The sequence below is a fragment of the Vicia villosa genome, linkage group LG7 (genome assembly GCF_029867415.1).
Source record: "Vicia villosa cultivar HV-30 ecotype Madison, WI linkage group LG7, Vvil1.0, whole genome shotgun sequence".
NCBI classification, from domain to species: Eukaryota; Viridiplantae; Streptophyta; class Magnoliopsida; order Fabales; family Fabaceae; genus Vicia; species Vicia villosa.
The window spans coordinates 1,312,096-1,328,815 of record NC_081186.1 but is presented as its reverse complement, the minus strand read 5'-3'; positions in this window follow the sequence as shown (position 1 = coordinate 1,328,815).

Here is a 16,720-nt window from a genome sequence, read left to right as displayed (position 1 = left end):
ACCAAGTCCGGGTGCAGGGATCACACCTTCTGAAGATAGTAATCTGGAACAACCCTGCTGGGGGATAAGACTTCTTTTGAAGAGAAAATCTTTTTGAGGAATTTGCTGAGAAATGCGTTTCTCTTGGGGATTTTCTTCTGATGGGATGATGTCCAGATAATTAGGACATTTCCTGAATGCTATTCCTGTTTTTCCTGGTAAACATCAATCATATTCAAATGCACATGTTCATTCAAAATTATCATTGGGACGCTTACGTATTTAAACAGAAAAAGTGAAAATGGTGATTTTTGAGCCTAAGCTGCATTGATTTTTGAAAAAGAGCCATGATAGGCTGGTTAGCACAGGGAGACAACAATCCTAGAAGTAGGAAACTGTCAGAAAGTTTTGGAAAATATTTATAAAGATAAATAGCTATGTGAAAACAATCCAGTCAAGTTTCAATTCTGCTATTGCCAATCTGTCCTCGAGCATCTCATCCCTCACTTGTTGGAAGAAAGTGATTGGACTGATCGGTGTCTTTGAGGTGTTGAATCTTGATGGTGAGTAGGCAGCTGAACGGAACATAGTTGTATGCTTCATTCCCTAACTTTTGCCTAGGCTGCCCTTTCAGGTTTTCAGCCTACCGGGATAATATTTGTTTAGTCTCTAATTTTTGCCTGGACCGCCCTTTCGGGTTTTCAATCCACCGAGACGCTCATTTTTTGCCTAAGTTGCCCTTTCAGGTTTTCAACTTAGCGAGCTGTTTTTTCTTTTTAAGCGAAGTATTTTTTGACTATGTCAACATTCACCGGGTGTGGGAAATCCTCACCATCCATGGTGGTAAGCAACATGGCTCCGCCGGAGAATATTTTCTTGATTATGAATGGTCCCTCGTAGGTGGGAGTCCATTTGCCTCTGGGATCACCTTGTGGTAAGATGATGCGTTTGACAACCAAGCCACCAGTTTGGTATGCTTGACTTTTGACTTTTTTGTTGAAGGCTTTGATCATACGCTTTTGGTATAGCTGACCGTGACAAATAGCTGCGAGCCTTTTCTCATCAATCAAATTTATCTGGTCCAACCGTGTTTGAATCCAATCGTCTTCGTCTAGATTGGCTTCTTTCATGATCCTTAGGGAAGGAATCTGAATTTCAATTGGAAGAACTGCCTCCATACCATAGACTAAGGAAAATGGAGTTGCCCCTATTGAAGTACGCGCAGATGTGCGATAACCATGAAGAGCAAAAGGCAACATCTCATGCCAGTCTTTGTAGGTTACTGTCATTTTTTGTATGATTTTCTTGATGTTCTTGTTGGCAGCTTCCACCGCGCCGTTCATCTTTGGTCGATATGGAGAGGAATTATGATGCTTGATCTTGAACTGTGTGCAAAGTTCAGTAATCATTCTGTTGTTTAGATTTGTGCCATTGTCCGTGATAATCCGTTCAGGGATGCCGTACCGACAAATGAGATTGTATTTGATGAACCGGGCCACCACATTCTTGGTAACAGAAGCAAATGAAGCTGCTTCTACCCACTTTGTGAAGTAGTCAATAGCGACCAGGATAAAGCGATGTCCGTTGGAGGCAGTAGGTTTGATTTCTCCAATCATATCAATACCCCACATTGCAAAAGGCCAAGGAGCCGTCAGGACGCTTAATGGAACTGGAGGTACATGTACTTTGTCAGCGTATATCTGGCATTTGTGACATGTTCGGGAGTGATGATGGCAGTCTGTTTCCATGGTAGACCAGTAATAACCTGCTCTCAGGATCTTTTTAGCCATTGTATGTCCACTGGAATGAGTACCGAAGGCACCATTGTGTATTTCTTCCATGATCTGTTCTGCTTCCTTCTTGTTTACATAGCGAAGTAAAGTCGAGTCATGGTTGCGTTTGTATAGGGTTCCATTGCTTAGAAAGAATTTGGCAGCAAATCTCCTTAGAAACTTTCTGTCGTTAATGGATGCCCCTTCAGGGTACTCCTGAGCTTCGAGATATCTTTTTACTTCATGGAACCATGGTTTTTCCTCGGTTCCTTCGGTATTGATCTCATTGCAATAGGATGGTTCATCTTGCCTGTAGATGGTGATCATAGGCGCCTCGTTGTCCCACCTGACTTTGAACATGGATGACATGGTAGCTAAAGCATCAACTAGTTGATTTTCCTAGCGTGGGATGTGTTCGAAAGTGATTTCTTCGAAGTAAGGAATCAAACTCAGCACATATTCTTTGTAAGGAATTAGATTTGGGTGCTTCGTGTCCCATTCCCCTTTGACTTGGTAGATTACCAAGGCCGAGTCTCCGTAGACTTCCAGGAATTTGATTCTTAGATCGATTGCAGCTTTGAGACCCAGAATACATGCTTCGTATTCGGCTATATTGTTAGTGCAATTGAAGCATAACCTGGCAGTGAATGGTGTATAACCTCCTGCGGGGGAAATGATCACAGCTCCGATGCCATTGCCAAGTGCATTAGAAGCTCCGTCAAAAACCATGGTCCACCGGGATCCTGGCTCGGGTCCTTCTTCTGGTCCTGGTTGTTTGTAGTCATTGACTAGCATAATGTCCTCGTCTGGGAAGTCAAAGTTCAATGCTTGATAATCATCCACTGCTTGATGAGCCAGATGATCAGCTACCACACTTCCTTTGATTGCTTTTTGTGAAGTGTATTGAATGTCATATTCTGTTAAGATCATTTGCCATCTCGCTATTCTTCCAGAGAGAGCAGGTTTTTCGAACACGTATTTGATGGGATCCATCTTGGAGATTAGGAAAGTGGTGTGATTTAGCATGTACTGTCTTAGTCGGCGAGCCGCCCAAGCTAAGGCACAACAAGTTTTTTCGAGTAGTGAGTATCTTGTTTCACAATCGGCAAACTTTTTGCTAAGATAGTAGATTGCGTGCTCCTTTCGGCCGGATTCGTCATGTTGTCCTAGTACACACCCCATTGAGTCTTCTAACACAGTTAGGTACATTATCAGAGGTCTGCCTTCCACAGGTGGCAACAAGATTGGAGGTTTTTGGAGATATTCTTTGATTTTGTCAAAGGCTAACTGGCATTTGTCATTCCACCTTTCCACTTGATCTTTCTTCAACAGTTTGAAGATCGGCACACAAGTAGTAGTCATGTGGGCAATAAATCGGGCGATGTAATTTAGACGTCCCAAGAATCCTCTGACTTGTTTCTCGGTACGAGGTATAGGCATTTCTTGAATGGCTTTGACCTTGGCGGGATCAACCTCAATACCTTTGCTGCTGACGATGAAACCTAAGAGTTTGCCGGATCTTACTCCAAAGGTACACTTATTTGGGTTCAGTCGCAACTTGTATTTCTTGAGTCTGTCAAACAACTTGTGTAAATGACCCAGATGTTCTTCCTCGGTGTTGGATTTTGCAATCATGTCATCGACATACACCTCTATTTCTTGATGAATCATATCATGAAATAGCGCTACCATTGCACGTTGATAGGTTGCTCCTGCGTTCTTCAGACCAAAGGGCATTACTTTGTAACAAAAGGTTCCCCAGGGTGTTGTGAAGGTTGTTTTTTCCATGTCTTCGGGTGCCATCTTGATTTGATTGTACCCTGAGAATCCGTCCATAAAGGAGAATACCTTGCATTGTGCGGTATTGTCAACCAGTACATCGATGTGTGGTAAAGGGAAATCATCTTTGGGGCTTGCCCGGTTCAGATCTCTGTAGTCCACGCACATTCTGACTTTCCCGTCTTTTTTAGGTACAGGCATGATGTTAGCTATCCAAGGAGGATAACTTACAACTTTTAGGAATCCGGCATTGAACTGTTTTTCAACCTCGTCTTTGATCTTTTTTTGACATATCAGGCCTACTCCTTCGTAGTTTCTGTTTGACTGGAATGCTACCTTCTTTGATTGGCAGGCGATGAACTACAATGTCCGTGTCAAGGCCTGGCATATCTTCATAGGACCATGCGAATATCTCGACATAGTCTCGCAGTATTTGAATCAGTCTTTGCTTGATGCTGTGTTCTAAATCAGCCCCTATTTTGACTTCTTTCTTTTCTTCGTTGCTGCCCAAGTTGATGACCTCAATTGGCTCCTCGTGAGGCTGTATGGCCATGTCTTCTTGTTCTAGCAGCCTTGCAAGTTCTCTTGGCACTTCACAATCTTCCTCACTTTCGTCCTCAGTTTGGTAGGTCGGACTTTCAAAGTCATGACGGGCAATAGCAGAATCGTTGTTGACTGGATCCAGAGTGTATGTGAATCTGCATGTTAATTATGTGAGTGTGTGTGAATAAAAACATAGCTATTTGAAAGCGAAGAAAGAAAGAAAAAGGATCACAAAATTTAAATATGCAAGCGTCCCATGATCTTATCGAATGCACATGATCATGATATGATAAGCCCTTATAGAAGGACCAGTGTGCTTTGGGCAAGGCACACGGCTTTCAGGCTCATGGTTCGATTGTTCAGGAACCACTTTTATCTTTGCACAATATACACAAAGAAAACAGGAAATGGCATTTACTCCTGGTCAAAGAAAATCACATCCTCAGCTTTCCAGTTGTTCAATCCACTGTTGTGAGCAGGGAGTATCCAGCTGTTCCAGTTGCAGTTGTCTTCTTCATCTTCCACAGCATTGATTTCATTAGTGGGAAAATGAGCCGGTGATCCTTCGGGATAAGGGATATACTCTGCTGGATACGAGAGCCCAGGCTGAGATATCTCTGTTGGCTGAGCATGGTGCTCGATAAGGCCGTCCCATGCAGTCGGGATGATGCTTTGAATAGAGAATTGTGCATCCTGATGAGGAGTGTATGCTGATAGAAAGCAACCCTCGTTATTTGGTATTTCCCTGGCTTCTTCGAAAGCGAAATTGTCATCGTAATGTTCATCCCATCCAGTTGGGACAATGTCCTTCATAGCAATTTGTGAGCTTGGAGGAGCGGAGTATTTCACCATATAGTCATATTTGCCGCTGGGTTCTCCTAGCGTGTCCCATACTTCTTTGGGTGGATTTTGATATTGCTCAGTGAAGGGACTTGTGAAACTTTCTTCATTTCCAATTTGATCACCCCACCCAGTCGGGGTAAGGTCTTCCATAGCAATATAGGAATTCCGAGGTGCGGCATACTGATAATTATACCCGTCGTTTGGTTCTCCCACAGCATCCCACATTCCCATGGAAATGGGTGGAATCTCATCTGGATATGGCTGAATGATATGGTTCAAGAACACTCCTTCATCTTCAATAGCGTTTACTTCTTGGCTGACGAAGTGTGACATTAATCCTCCAGAACGAGGACCTTGATCATTCTTTTGATTTTTACTATCATAGCCCAGACCTAGCTTGTCAGACTTGTAGGGTATATCGGGAAGCTGTCCCCATACTGTGCAATCACCCTGTTCAATCACGGCTTTGGCATCTTTGAGAGAAGCCATAGTTGTAGTTGGAGTAGCAGGAATATGCTTGGTGGTAGAGACATCTGGGGAGACCACCTCAAATGATTGGCATGGAGTTTCGATGAATTCGTCCTCCAACTCGACATATTTGGAATTGCTTAGGTGACTAACCACATATTCCTCTTCGCCATAGACTGTGACAATCTTTCCTTTTACTGGATATTTTAACTTCTGATGCAGGGTAGAAGTTACAGCGTTTGCCCCATGTATCCAAGGACGTCCAAGTAAACAGGAGTAGGCTGGGTGAATTTCCATTACGTAAAAGATAGAATCGAAGATTTGAGAACCCACTCTGATTGGGAGATTCACTTTTCAGTATACTGTTCTGGTTGATCCGTCAAAGGCTCTTACCACAACATCACTTGGTTGTAACACAATTCCTTCGAAGTCAAGCTTTTCTAGTACTGTTTTCGGTAACACGTTCAAAGAAGAACCGTTATCTACCAGCACATGAGATAGAGTGGTGCCATTACATTCAATGGAGATATGTAGGGCTTTGTTGTGATTTTTTCCAGCAGGGGTTAGATCTACATCAGAGAAACCGAGACCATTGTTCACGGTTAGATTGGCAACACAATTCTCAAATTGGTCGACTGATATCTCCTGAGGCACATGCGCAGCTTTAAGGAACTTCATCAGAGCTTTGGCATGAGCTTCTGAATATTTTAGCAGAGATAGCATTGAGATTTTTGAAGCAGTGTGCCCCAGTTGCTCAACAATATTGTAATCACTCTTGCAGATGATTTTCAATATTTCCTCCATTTCTTGCTTTGACGGATCCTCAGCAGTGATCTCCACCGGGGTTTGAACTTGTTCAACTTGTGGCTCTTTGCCTCGAGCGCTGTTATCTTGATTAGGAACTGGGACTCGGACTGGACCAGCAGCAACATTTGGAGAAATTTCTGGTGAAAAGATTCTTCCACTTCTCGTGATCTTGCTGGTACCCACAATATTACCCACAGTTGGAGTAGTTAACTTTGCGGTCTCTTCAGTCGAGGTACCCTGCTTAACTCCATGAACGTAAATATTAGTGTCGTATCCCCATGGGACAGCTTTGTCTGAGGAGTATGGAAATGGAGTTGGACTAGCAATGACTACTGATGCCACTTTGAGTGTAGCAGAAATTTTGAATGGAGCCTTGGCAGAGATTTTAAGCTGGAGATCATTGAGGCATCCTCTATTCTCATCCCGTTTGTAAAGACTTCGCACAGCACGTCCATAGAAGGGAGCCTTTCAAACATAATGATACGGCGATCCATCCATTTTTGAATTCCCATCCTCAGATTTTCACAATCATTGGGCAGGCAGGAGCAGTAAAAGCAGTCGGGGTCACATCCTGGGAAGTAACCAGCTCGGATTAGCTTTCCTTTGACTTCGCAGAGTGGAGTTGATAATTCGTTCACATCATAGATGTAGACAGTGTCCAGGATAGCGTTAACAGTTTTGTCATGCTTTGGCATAGGTGCTGTGATGACATTTGGAGTTTCTGGAGGATCGAACTCAATTTCCCCAGCATCTATCATATCTTGTATTTTGTTTTTCAGGGCCCAGCAGTGATCTGCGTCATGTCCTGGAAAGTTTGAGTGGTAGGCACATGTTGCATCAGGGCGATAATTCGGAGAGGAAGTGTTGACATTCTTTGGAGGACCTTTTAATGTGATCAGATCTGCTTTTAGCAAGTGCTGCAATGCCTGAGAGATTGGCATGTTGATTCTGGTGAAATTTCTTCTTGGTGCATCTGGTCGATGCGTATATTTTGGCTGTTGATCTTTTTGAGGTGCAGATGCGGAGATCAGAACTGCCCCTACAGATTGATGCTGCTCACTTTTGCGACTTTTCTGAATTTGTGTTGCATTGACCTCATTCCTCCCGCTGATGGGCCTTTTTGTAGTACCAGAGGAGGAACCTATTTGAATTTTTCCATTTTAAATGCCACTTTCGACACGTTCTCCGGTCAGTATCAGGTCAGTGAAACCTGATGATGAGCTGCCCAGCAAATGACTATAGAAAGGGCCAGTTAAAGTGCCCATGAACATGTCGACTAGTTCGCGATCAGATAAGGGTGGTTGAACCCTTCCAGCCATATCTCTCCACTTTTGTGCATATCCTTTGAAACTTTCTTTTGGTCCCATAGACATGCCCCTTAGTTGAGTACGGGTTGGCGTAAGATCAGCATTGTATTGGCACTGTTTGTAAAAAGCAGCAGCTAATTCTTCCCAAGTATGAACCTTGGTATTTTCCAGCTGGTAGTACCACTCGAGTTGTGTACCCGACAGACTTTCTTGGAAGAAGTGAATCCACAATTTGTTATCTGTTGTATGAGGTTGTATCTTCCTCACATAGGATCTCAGATGTAGTTTCGGGCAAGAAACTCCATCATATTTTGCAAAGATAGGAACTTTGAATTTTGGAGGGATAACAACATCCGAGATGAGCCCCAGATCATTGAAATCTAAGCCAGGTACTTTTTGTATCTCCATAGCTTTCATACAGTCTTCCAGCTGTTGGTATTTGTCATCATCCGGTTCGTCCCCAGAATGATCATTTTCTTCATTTGAAGAGAGAGAGGGTTTAGCAGAACCCTGGTTGCTTTGATTGTCTTCTTGTTCACCATCACCGAGTGTTTCAGGGATCGGTGGCTTTTTGAACTTTTTGACTGGGATTTTGATCTTCCTTTTCAGGTGACTCACGCCTACAGATCCTTTGGGCTTCTTTTTCTTCTTGATTATCAGGGCTTTCAGTTCTTGCTGCCCCTTTGCCAGTTCCAGAATTGCCACTTGAACTTGGGCATTCTGTGCTTCGAGATTCTTGATGCTTGTCTCGGATTCCATCTCTTCTGACTGAAATAAACAGCGAGGAGATGAGAAATCCGTCATGAGAACCTGCTATGCAATGTGTATGACTGGATGCAATGTATATGCAAATGTATGAAATGTATACGCAATGTATATGAATGCAATGTATGCAATGCATGAAATGAAATGTGTGTGCAATGTTTCAAGGATCTTAGAGTTTAGATTTGTTAAAGAAGAAACAAACGTTAGTTAATCAATTTATTTCTTTTTTTTTTGCTTCTTTTTTCTTTGCCTCATTTGGGCTTACAAGACAGAAATAAAATAAATGATCCTTCAGGTCTCCCGTGGACGCTTTCTCTTTGCCCCCAGGAATGTGTTGATCTGCTGTTCTTCTTGAAGCTGTCCGGTGAGCTCCAATATCCTTCTCTCATAGTCCTGACAGTATGCTTTGAAGGTGTCTCTTTCCTCTTTGAGTTGAACCCAAGATTTTTCCAACTCTTCTAGGTCAGTTGGCATATCCGGGTGTAGAATAACTTGAGGTTCATATCCTTCGACCTCTGGCTCAATGGTCACTGGTAGAGCAGCGGGATATGGCATAAGGAGTTTCTGAGCATGAGTACGGACCCATCTGAGGTAAGGTTCCATAGGGATAGAATTCCATTGCCCCAGAGTTTTGCTTTCTATTCTATAGACACTGTCCCATGCATGTATGAACCTTCGTCGGTGTCTATGAGAATCATTCTCGTAATCAAACACAATGCCACGGATAATCATGTCATGAGGACCGTTGCTCCTTGCATATCCGAATTGGCGTAGAGCTAAAGAGGGATTGTAAGTGATGCCTCCTCTGATGCCAAGGAGTGGCACATTAGGGTACTCTCCACAATGATCAATGATAGTAATGTCTCTTTGAAAGAAGTTGTTCCACCGGATATCTGAATGAGACAAAGACATAATCCTGCGAGACCATTGCATTCTTTGTTCATTTCTCAACACTGATCGGGGAAGACGAAATGTAAGCCACCTAGCCAGTAGTGGTATACAGCACATGAGAGTTCCTCGTTTCTTCATGGTACGAGTGTGTAGAGAATGTAGAATGTCTCCCAGCAATGTTGGTACCGGGTTACGGATTAGGAAAAGGTTGATGATGTGTACACTTATGAACTGGTCGGGATTTGGGAATAAAACCAACCCATAGATCAAAAGGGCCATAACCTCCTCAAAAGCTGGATAACTTTTGTTTTCTAGCAGTAGTTGAGCCTTTTCCAATAAGAACTTGGCAAGCAAACCCTTAACTCCACTCTTTGTTTCCCAATTGGACTCGATTTCTGATTTTCGCAGATGTAAAGCAGCAGCAATGACTTCAGGTTTTGGAATCCTTTCTAAACCAGTGAAAGGTAATTGATTTCGAACAGGCAATCCAATTAGTTCAGAGAACTCTTCCAAAGTGGGTACTAACTGGTAATCAGGAAAGGTAAAGCAATGATGTTCAGGGTCAAAGAACTGGAACAGGACCCGTATCATGTCTTCTTCAAATTTTGAGGTAACCAAATGGAGTAGGTGACCATGCCTTTCGGTGAATTGAACATTCCTGGGGAATTCTGACACTAAGTCTTTTAGTTCAGATGGTACCGTTGAGATGTTGATTCGGATGTAATCTCGGGTGGCGGGAGCCATTACCTGCAAAAACAAAGGTAAACTCTTTGATCCTTGAAGTGTTTGGTGCAGAAATGATATGCTTATGATGCAAACATGTGGCACACAAAGACAAATCAAACAATAGCCTTAGGTTTAAAGGCTTGCATGGAGCTGATAGGTGATACCCTCCCCACTGAAGTTGAGTTGGTTAAAACCTGTCCTAGATTAGTATTCGGGTTCTATGATCCTTGGAAGTAACATCTCAATACGGCGCTCGAGCGGCCGATCAAAATATTCCTCGAGGATAACTAACTTCGATCAATTTCAAAGCTAGCCACTTAATAGGCCACAAGTCAAGTTCAACTAAAAAGGTTCTAAGAAAAATTAGTGTTTAATGACATTTCGGAAGCCTAATATACTCCTTGATCGTTTTCAAGGGACATCAGTATAAACCAAAGTATTGCACTAACGATGACTACCAGATCAACCGTATCGGTACATGCCGTACAGTTTCCTTGGTCTATTGTCATATACTTAAGGTATCTCGAGATTCGGATTAGAATCTTTCACACAAGCAAAATACCCAAACAAACCTTTGAAAAATAGAGCAATCAAGTCAAACAATTGAAAACATCGAAGTGATCTATTCTCTTAAGGTAACCCCTTTTGAAAACATTTTGTTTTTGAAAGTATCTCCCCAGCAGAGTCGCTAGTTCTGTGGACCTCCGTTTTTTCTCGGGCCATACCTCTGTGTGGTGGTCGTTTTCTTTACCTCCCCGTTTCACTTGGGAGGACGGCACGCTAAACCCTTCACGCGAAATTTGGAAGGAGAATGCACCCGTGGTGGGATGAATTTTGTTTCAGTTCTTCCTACGATATCACACGAACTTTCTTATTTGTCCTACGAGTAGGAAAGGGGAAAAAAGATCTCAACTAAACCCTAGGAGTTTGCTAAGTGTGGGGATTTACACCTAGACTAGAAATTCTGGAGTCCGGGAGGTCGGTTATACATAGGGAAGTGTTTAAACACCCTACATATCTGTAGTACTCTACAGGAACCTTCTCTGTGTCATTGTGTTTGTGTTTATTGCTAATGATTGGGAAAGTTTCTCCTTTGTATTAGGAGAGAGAATTGAATTGATTTTAAAAGACAGACAGACAGACAAACTGACTATTTTTGGTATTTTATTAGCTCGCTGAGATTCCTTGTGAACCTCATGCCTACATATCCCTAGTGGAAGTCAGAGCTTAATGTAGTTCGGGGAACTAACTAGGGAAATTAATTGTTTTTTTTTTGGTGCCTTGCTCGAAGCTCAAGGTTGAAGCTTTGAATTAAATCTCTGTTTACAGTAAAGAGACATGAAATTATCTCTACAGAGAGGTATTTGTACTATTCTACCACAAACATTTAAAGGAGTGACAGAATAACTGAATTCATTTCATTCAAGAGGGGGACCTTACTTGTGTATGTGCAAGTATACCAGTCAAATGCCTCTTAAATGAAAGAAAGATGCTCATCCAAATTAGGGAAAGTTACCACATGTCTGGGTTTTACTGCCAGCTCATGCCTTTCAAAATCCTAAATGGGAGACTTGATTAAAATTGAAATTGAATGTTTGTTTGTTTGAATGTGGTAGAGTAGTAAAAATATCTCTCTATAGAGATAAGCTATGTCTATCTACTGTATAAAAGATTTGGCTTTAGCTGGCTTGTATGAGGCCCAAGCTTGAGGCTTTTTGATTGATTAATTAATTATTGACTCTGGGAGATGACTCCATTGGGGATTAATTACAGGGTATTTTAGTGTTCTGTACAAAGCCCAGAATTGAGGCTGACTCTACTTAGGGAGACTCTATTTGTGTGCCTTGTACAAAGCCCAAGGTTGTGGCTAACTGTTGAGGATAATTGAATGACTCTATTTTATGTGCCTTGTACAAAGCCCAAGGTTGTGGCTAACTCTAGTTAGGGGAAAACATTATTTTCTGCCTTGTACAAAGCCCAAGGTTGTGGCGGACTCTTAAATGAATTAAGTATGGATGACTATATGGGGAAAGATCCTAAGTGTTAGGAATCTTTGACACATGAAAGATATGGTTTATCTGCCTTGTACAAAGCCCAAGGTTGTGGCTACTGAGTGATGAAGGACTCACTGGGGAGACTCTATTATCTGCCTTGTACAATGCCCAAGGTTGAGGCTGACTCTTAACAGGGGAGTTTTATTGTTTGGGTGCCTTGTATGAAGCCCAAGGTTGAGGCTAATTGTTTTTGTTGGTTTTGACTCTACTGAAGAGGTTTTATTTATTAAAAGACTGTTTTTCCTTTGGAAGCTAACCCTTTCCAGGGATTTTGACTCAGCTGGTGAATTTGTCTGTTAAAAGACTGACTTTATCATGTTTTTTGGAGGCTGACCCTTTCCAGGGGTTTTGACTCTTTTGGGGAAATTATCTCCTAAGAGAATGAAATCTTTACTATTAATTTTGGAGGCTAACCCTTTCCAGGGGTTTTGACATTTTTAGACAGATGTTTGGAGGCTAACCCTTTCCAGGGGTTTTGACATTTTTAGACAGATGTTTGGAGGCTAACCCTTTCCAGGGGATTTATGATTGAAATGGATGGCAGAAAGATTATCTAATGGAGACTTCTTGTTTAAAGCCCAAGATGAAGGCTGACACATGCTGAGGAGAAAATAAACATAGATCCTAGACTCTGCTAAGGAAGATTGATGGAGATAAGGGTGATAGAGACTGTCCATGTCTCTCATTCCAAAAGTGTACTCAATGTGAAATTGAGACAAACTTAGCTTGTTTAAAGTCTGGTTTAAATTGGAAGAAACTCACCAGGGTAGGCTAAAAGGTGGCTAAAGACCTATTCCTATGTTTATAAGAAACCTGATGGGTCCTTGTATACAAGCTCAAGAGGAAGCTGGAAATGCTTTTAAGAAGCCTGTGGGTCCTTGTACAAAGCCCAAGAGGAGGCTAATCGAGGGTCCTTGTTATAGCACAAGAGAAAGCTATGTAGTTTTGAACTTATTTTGGCTCTAAGCAAATGGGTAAGAGGTTTCACCGGGAATAATTCCTCTTTGGGTGGATGTGTCCTATTATTTGGATTCTAAGGTTTTTGCCAAGATGTTTCACCGGGAATAATTCATCTTGGGGGTTTGAACTACAGATCTCTAATTAGGAAAGAGCCTTCACCGGGAAGACATTCTCAATCCTAGGTCATATTCCTATAATATATATATAGTTTAACTGTCCTAAGGTTTATACTCAAACGCAGTTCTAAACTAATATATGCACAGTTTATATTTGACAGTAATTTAAATAAAGACTGTAAATTGAAAGCTTGTAAAGCCTAACCTGGATGGAGTGGAGGCCATTGAAGAAGTATGTACAGAGCCTCAACAGTATTTTTGTTGTTTTGTTGATAATAGTTGAATATTTATGATAAACAGTTAATGGTTTTTGAAAACAGAAGAAGTGAAGATGGACAAAGGTCACATAGGTATCTGAAGAGTTTCACCGGGAATAATGCCCTTCAAATACCAGAAGAATGTTTTGAAAATAGAAAGAAGATTTTGAAAATACAGTTTTGAAAACAAGCTAAGAAGAGAAGGTGTTTGGGACTTACACTCTATTAGAGGCCCAGTACTTTACAGTACTGGTGATAAAAGCAATTTGAAAATGATTTGTAATGATACAAGGTTTTGTTGTTTGAAAACCCTAATTATTCGATTTATTCGGAGATTGAAAACAGTTTTGAGAACTGACAAAAGTCAACTTAATTAAAGTAAAAATAAAGATTTTTTACTTAATTAAGACCTAAACAATTAGGGTTTTATCATAAACTTTATTTACAAAATAATTTAGGTTAAAACAAAGTGAAAATATGTATTAAAGTATTTAAGAAAACACCTAAAACATACTATTTTAAACCTAATAAAAATATATGAAATAAATAATATTTTTATGATTTTTTTTATTATTCACCAAATAGGTATATTAAATGACAAGTGTGTGAAAAATGAAGTGAAAATAAATTAATTTGATAGGTGAATTAATTGTGTGAAGTTTGTAAAAAAAGGGAATGAAAATGGGTGCTAAAAAATTGGTTTGGCCCTAGAGAGGTTCGAACCCACGCCCTTCATGATCACATTTCAAAACTTAACCAACTGAGCTGCGCGCGCAGCTTGTTAACTATATACACTCAATATATTATATTTTCAGATAAGCCAGGAAATTCAAATTTTACGCGCGCCATGTTCATCTTCTTCCTCGAGCTTCAGATTTTCAAATTCCTAACTCTCTGGTTTCTCAACTAAATGGCATGATGTAAACATCAATCTCACTCGTTTTTGGACAAGGAACATGATCATGGGCTCAAAATTCATTTATTCTAAGTGTAACTAACGAATTTCATCATGAACACGAAGAACACATAAACCCTAATTTTAAAATTAAATGATGCACAAGCTGAATAAATGAATGATGATAGAGGGTTTTCAATCCTCTGATGATGCTGAACAAGATAGAATCGAGCTATATCATAAAGAGTGCTTAAATTAAAGAGGTGGAGTTCAGAAACTTACCTCTGAAAATGGAGATCGTGAGGATGATAGAGAGCAACTGGGCTTGTATGAATGATCCCAAAAGCTTCCTTGTGGCTCAGTGATGCTAACTGAATGCTTGTAATGACCTCAAACCTCCTGAATTGTTCTATGGACCTCCCTCGATTTCAGCTTCAAGTGAACATGGAGGGTGTTGATTCTCGAGTTACAGATGAGCTGCAGCCATCTGGTTAGCTTCACTATGACCTGAGGAGTGTGTCTGGATGATTGGCTTGCCTTGAAACCTTCTGAATCACTCCATGGACCTCCAACTGCAGATGCTCCAAAGTGAGAGCAACAATGGTGTTCCTCCACCTACAGAAATGATCCAGGTGCTTGGATCACCTCAAATGACCTCCCTTGAGATGTTGGAATGCTCACTTCCCAAAGATAAGCTCTGGTTTGAAGAAATCGATTCTTCTTGCCAAAGAACTTTGAAAAACAATGAACAAGAGAAGAGAAAGAGAAAGCAAGTAATATGGTTGCTTTGGTGTGTTTTTGAATGAGGAATGCATCTGTATTTATAGGCAAATGGATCAGTATAGCTGCAGAGGAGTGAGCTTCCTTAGTGAAGTTGATTTGCTTTCTTAGCCATGAAGGAAGTTTGCAAGTATCTCTTATGCAATGATGAGAATTTTGATTCCATTTGATCAATCCCCTAGCCCTCGATTTTGTTTAATCTTAGGGGACAATTCTGAGCCAGAAATGAGCTCTAATTGGTTGGTGAGAAGATTCCTTGGGTGATTCATCAATTTGCCATAAATTCACAAATGTAATCATTACATAATCACATGTTCTTGTTTTTAGAATCTTCTTCAATTCTTATGGCATGGTGAAAATGAATGAATGGCATGTTTGCAGATGTATTATGGGTCATGTAGCATCTGTATTTGAGGTCATGTGCACAAAACTTCAAAGTTCCAAAATGATGCATGACCTATAATTTCACTTCATGAGGCCAACTTTGAACAAGCATAACTCTTAGCTCAAATTGAATTTTGAGAAGGTTGAACACAATTTGGAAAGCCCTAAACATCTACTTTAAATCATTAGTTTATGTCTTCTTCAGAATCCTTTGGGAAATTTGTGAAAAATGAGGCCAAAGTTGGAAGAAAACTAGGTTAAAACACTTAGAAAAATTTCTAAGTGTTTATGACCTAAACTTCAAAATTTCCAAAACTTCATAAATGGTTGATCTTTTGAAAAAAGTTCCCTTGTAAGATGTTGTTTTATTTGGCAAGATCTACAACTTTCATGTTGGAAGTTTTTTGAGTTGTGTAGGTGAAATTTTGAGATCTCACCATGCCTTAAAAAACCCTAATTCCCGACTTTTCGCTCCTTGATGAATTTCTTTGAATTTCTTTGGCCAAATGACTTTGACATCCATATATTGATGATATTGATCCTTGAAAGTCATTGTTTGACCAAAAACCTTAAAAGTCAATGATGATCCTTCACAGTTGACTTTTTCCTGACAAAGTGAATTTTTGGGCTTTTGTATAGAAATAAGATCTTCTCCCCAAATGGATGATATAAATGGATTATATGGAGGTAGTAGAGATCCTTGAATCATGTCTTGAGTTTTGGATTCATGCCCTGATCAAAAGTCAACTATCTTGGTGAATTAGGTCAAAACCCTAATTTGTCGACCATGTGAAAATAATGACTGTAGACTTTGAATTGAAGTGTGATGTCTAGTAGATCTTGTCATATGAGTTATTTGAAGATGATTGATGTCTTTGAATGACCCTATGAGGTTTTTCAGGGTTCCCCAAATGTGATCCCTGACTTTAGTCCTTGATAGGCTCAAAACCCTAGTCTGGTGACCTGAGTAAACCTGTACTCATATGATTGGATGTCTAATCAATCATAGATGAGAAAAGTGAAGTTTTTGAGCCCCATGATTGTATTAGGGACTAATCCTTGTATTGATTGATCCTTTGCCTGAGCTTTCTTGTCTTTGAGCATCCTCGATTAGGTACCAGATGGAGAAATGACTGCTCTGAGTACTTGTCTTGACCTGATGAAAAATCCTGAAGATATGCCATCTCAGGGGGGTCAAAAATTAGGGTATGACAGATGCCCCTATTTAAGTTTCTTTTATCTGGAGGGAGAGAGATTGATATCTCGATCTCTCCTGCGTAAAAGAGACTTAAATATCAAAGAATGCCCGAATTTTGGGCGCTCCTGAGATGTTGTAATTGACATAGTCTTTGCATGACTTGATCCCGTAGTCGCGCTTGGCGGGGGATGATGAG